This window comes from Sapajus apella, unplaced genomic scaffold, assembly GCF_009761245.1.
Source record: "Sapajus apella isolate SASKATOON/1434 unplaced genomic scaffold, GSC_monkey_1.0 scaffold63, whole genome shotgun sequence".
In the NCBI taxonomy this organism is placed as follows: Eukaryota; Metazoa; Chordata; class Mammalia; order Primates; family Cebidae; genus Sapajus; species Sapajus apella.
Window position 1 is genome coordinate 8941741 of NW_022437003.1, and position 5201 is coordinate 8946941.

At 44.0% G+C, this 5201-nt stretch overlaps 1 pseudogene; it reads right to left on the reverse strand.

The window, feature by feature from the left end:
* Positions 1 to 505: 505 nt before the first annotated feature.
* On the reverse strand, positions 506 to 1589 carry LOC116529849 (annotated as a pseudogene).
* Between the last annotated feature and the right edge of the window lie 3612 nt (positions 1590 to 5201).

Genomic DNA, 5201 nt, shown 5'->3' on the forward strand with positions numbered 1-5201 from the left:
TAATCCCAGCTACTTGGGAGGCTGAGGCAGGAGAATTGCTTGAATCCGGGAGGTGGAGGCTGCAGTGAGCCAAGATCGTGCCACTGCACTCCAGCCTGCACGACAAGAGCAAGACTCCAACTCAAAAAAAAAAAAAAAAAAATGCCGGGAGACTCAGAACGACCATCACGAACAACTGACATTTGTTGAGCTCTTACTGAATGCTAAGCAATTTCAGTGCATTGTGTCAGGTCACTGTGTGGTAATGCAGTGGTAAAAAGGGAGCAGGCTCATGGAGCTAGGCTGCCTGGTTCAAATCCCAGCTGTACCCCCTTGACAGTGGGGTGACTGTGGGAGACTTACCCGTGTGCTTCCATTGCATTATTGAAAATGGGATGCTAATACTGCCTAGTTTGCAGGATTGTTGAAAGGACCAAAGGAGTGAGTACTTGTAAAGCAGTTACAGCAGTACCTATCCCATGGAAGGCACTTGGCAGACACTAGTTATCTCTGGAATAGGTATGTGTTTTGAATGTTAGAAATTTCTTTATTATTACTTATTCTTATTAAGCGCCAGCTTAATACTGCAGAAAATTTCAGCTCACCCTTAATAACCTGCTCTTTTCCCCCACCTGAATTCTTGATCAAGAGTTTTTCAAGTAAAGACATGGTCTTCTTTCTTCTGTATAAAACTTTATGAAATAAAGGCAAAAGATTGTGTACATCTTGCTGGAAAATGCTGCCCAGGGCTCTGGTGGCTGCTCGGGCTCCCTTCACTGTCTGGGTGCTGAAAGACTCTTGTTCACGAATTGTCTCTTCACAAAGCAAGTCCACCACTTGCTGGGTTTATCGTTCTGAGGGTCAAAAACCTTCTCACCAAGTCTCAGGCCAGTCTGTTGCCTTAGCTGTTGTAAAGAGCTCTCATCACTTCATCTTCCCGCTTGTTTGGACATTTGGCATAAATTATATTAAGTGAAAAATGAGGCTCTCCAGGAGTGGGAAAATTGGTGATTCCCAATGTATAGATTTCTTTCTTACCTTGGATTTTGGAATCGCACTTTTGGAGTTTCTTCAAACACTCAGAAATGTAGAGAGTTATACATATCAAGGTCCTGGTAGCCTCATTCTTAATTTCACAGTTTTTGAAGAAGACATTGGACTTGAAGTAATACATGGCTTTATCCACAATATCTGTATCTTTGTCTCTCTGGGGGCAGGTCCGCTGAATTGACTTCAGATGGGTAACAGTGCCATGTTTACAGTGAATTTGGTGTCAGGATCCATGAGAGAAGAGTGGTAAGCTGGCATCTTGGCAGTGCCTGGGTTTCAACCCAGAGGAGCAGGATGGCTGGAACAGGTATTTTAGGAGAGGTGGCTGAGGCTTTGGAGGCTTATTAATGCCAAGGTCACACAGACGATAAGAAAAGGAGGAAACTAGGCCACAAAGCTGCTGCCTCTCTCACAGCTAATACACGGGAGAGCCAAACGGCAGACTCCAGCTCCACCACGCCACGCACACACGCCTGGACCAGTGTCCTATCCCACAGACTGCTGGTGGCAGAGCCGAGATTAGAACCTAGGCCAGCTCTAGGTTTCTCTCCTCCAGTCCCCCTCTCAAATCCCCTTCTTATCTTGGTCCACTCTGGCTTCCCCCAGATAAGAACTTCCTGGCACGGTGAGCCCTTGAGGTCCTGGTTCTAACCACATGAATCACCAACACCCTCGTGACCAAAGCTGCCATCAGAGTCCTCAGAGACCTGCTCTAACTTTCTGCAACTCAGCTTTGATGTTTTAAAATTACCAACCATTTTCAGAATTATCATATGTAAAACAAGGTACTAAATATTGTTTAATATACAGAGAAATGACAGGTCGTTGCTCTCAAAATTTTATCAGCTAATAGAAGAGATAGGCAGGTACACAAATAACACAGAGGCATAAATAAGGTTGGAAGGGGGATGGGAGGGGCTGACTGCGGTGGGACAAGCCCACCCCTCCGTGGGCTCTAGTTCTGCTGTGGGATGGTTAGGCTCACAGAGCCTCCAGGTCTAAGGGGTGGGAACCAGGCTGCTTTCCAGTTCCATTCCTGTCTACTGAGGAGCTAGAGCATGCTAGGACCACTAGGGGCCTCCCTGTAAGGCTCCTGAATGGCTTCAAGGACACTGGGGTCACAGAGCAACGCCATTTGGCAGATGGCAGAGGCTGCCTCGGGGAGGAAGAAAGGCTGTCCCTGTTGCCAAGCCAGAGATAAAACATTTTCTCTGAGTTAGAGAATGGGAAGTGTGCCCTGATCTGTTTAGAAGCAATAAACTGGCCCAATATTCCTGTACTTCCTCATCATGTGTAGGTCATAGCCCCTTTTGAAGTGTGCACAAATGCTGCAGAAAAAAGAACCTGGCTCATGCAACACATTGCAGAACTCCTGCAGTTTCTCAGGAGCTTTGGGCATCTGAGATTTCCAGTGGGCCATCTATGGATTTCCAGTGGGTCCATAAACCCTAGGTTAAACATCCCCACATGACGTCCTTTTAAAAATGGTTGCAAATAGAGGAATTTGTAGGGCAGTGAAACTATAATGGTGGATACATGTCATTATGCCTTCCCATGGAACCTAAGTGAACCCTAATGTCAACTGTAGACTTTGGGTGGTGATGTATCCATGTCGGTTCATCGGTTGTAACAAATGCACCATTCCAGCAGGAGATGTTAATAATAGCGTGGCTGTGCATGGGTGGGCGCAGGGATTACATGGGAAACCTCTGTACCTTCCTCTCAGTTTTGCTATGCACCTAACGCTGCTCTAAAAAATGAAGTCAGCGTGGCATGGTGGTTCACACCTGTAAATCTCAGCACTTTGGGAGGCTGAGGAGGGAGGATCACTTGAGCTCAGGAGTTTGAGTCCAGCCTGGGCAACAAAGTGAGAAAGTAAGACTTCATCTCTGCAAACAAAATTTTTAAAACCTTAGCCAGGCGTGGTACTCCACACCTATACTACAGACTCAGCTACTTAGGAGGCTGGGGCAAGAGGATCAGGATCTTTTAAGCTCAGGAGTTTAGGGCTGCAGCGAGTTGTGAAGGGTACCACTGTACGCCAGCCTGGGTTACAGAGCAAGATCCTGTCTCTAAAAAAAAATACACACACTTATATATGTATATGTATAATGAAGTCTGGTTTTTATGGTTTTTTTAAATTGATTTTTAGAGATGGGACCTCACTATTTTTGCCTAGGCTGGTTTTGAACTCGTAGGCGCAAGTGATCTTCCCACCTCAGCCTAAAGGGAGGATGTGGCACAGAGATCACACACACACACACACACACACACACGCGCGCGCGCGCACACACACACACACACACACGGAGAACATCATGTGGAAATGAAGGCAGAGGTCAGGGCAATTCCTCTACAAGCCAAGGAATGCCAAAGGTTGCCAGCCAACGACCAGGAGACAGACAACAGGCATGAAACAGATTATTGTTCCCTGCCCTCAGAAGAAATCAACTTTGCCAACACCTTAATCTGAGACTTCCAGCCTCCAGAGCTGTGGTCAGTGAATTTCTGTTGTTTTAAGCCATCCAGGCTGTGGCACTTCATTATGAAAGCCTTAGGAAGCTAACTCAGCATCCTAGGAGTGATTTCTGCCCAGATTCCAGTGCAAGTGAAGATGTTATCTCAGAAGAGGATGCTGCAGAACTCAGACATTTGAGTTCCCTAAAGCCATTTAGGTTTTCCCAGCTGAAGCCACACACATCATATGGCAAAAGCAAGCCATGTGTCCTGATTGAATTTCTGACCCACAGAATCCATGAACTTAATAAAATGCTGGTTGTTTGAGGCCACTAAGCATAGGATTGTTTGTTACTCAACAATGGTTAACTGGAGCACTCCTTAAAACTCTGACCTCTGACCAATCTAAATGATGTCCTCTTCCTTCCTTATCTGCAAAGAGGCACGGCCTGATGAATTATTTAAACTAAATGTCCATGGTAATGGCACCATAGAACCTGAGAATTAGAAGGAAACTTGATACTAAGTTTCCTATCGAGTTTCCTTCTAATTCTCAGGTTCTATGATTTAAGCAAAAACAAATTACCCATAGTCCCAATTTCATTGAAATCAAACAGCTTTCATTTTTCCCTTTCAATTCTTGTGCATACATAATTTGCACATAGTTTATTCAAGATTCATTCAACATAGTTAAAATCAGAGTAGACGTAATTTTGGAGTCTGGTTTTTCAACTTGCGATTTATCATAGCATTTCAATGTTGCTATATAGTCTTTATATTACTTTAATTGCAAAAATTTTCAGAAGTGATTGTATTTTAATTCACTCAATCATTGTCTTTTTGACCAACATAGAAGTTTTGATGTGAATCTTCTTCAACTGAAATATTTTAATTATTGCTCTAAATTAGGGGTCACTAAACTATGGCTTGGGAGTCAAACTCCCCACCCTATTTTTCTACTGCCTATGAACTGCTAAGTTTCTTAAGTTTTAAGTGGTCAAAAAGATTTAAAATAATATTTTAACACATTAGAAAATTATGTGAAATTCAAAATCCAGTGTTTATAAAGTTTTATTGAAACACAGCTGTGCCCATTTATTTACACATCTTCTGTGACTGCTTTCACAATATAATGGCAGAGTTGAGTGGCTACAACAGACTGAATGACCCACAGAGACAAATATCATTACTATCTGGCCCTTTACAGAAAACATTTGTCAACTCCTATCCTTAATTTACATCAAACCACCAGCCAGCCCCCACAATCGCATAAGGCAATTCCTTGAAATCAATCTCTTTGTATATGTGATCTCCTGGTTCTGTTTCTCTGGAGAATCCTGACCGACACAGCATCTAACATGCTTTTGTAGAATTAATAAAGCTGCAGTGAAGGAGAAAGATCCTGAAAGTTCAGGAGTACCGCTGGGCTGGGAGGGCTTCCCTTAGTAGAGCCTAGCACACTATACACACGAGTGTGAGTTTAGAGTCTGATTCAGCTGATCACAAGGAAGGGAGATCCCCTCAGACCAGGCAGAGTTGAAGACTTGTTGGAAGAATACACAGATGCTCCCAGAATCCAAGGGCAGGAAGCGAAGCAGCGTCTTAGACATCACCAGGCAGCTTCTCTTTCATATCTCTGGTTCTGAAACTACAGAGACCCTCTCTCTTTCCACAAATCCCTTGCTCTCTCCAATGCAAGGCGAAGTTTTTCTGCC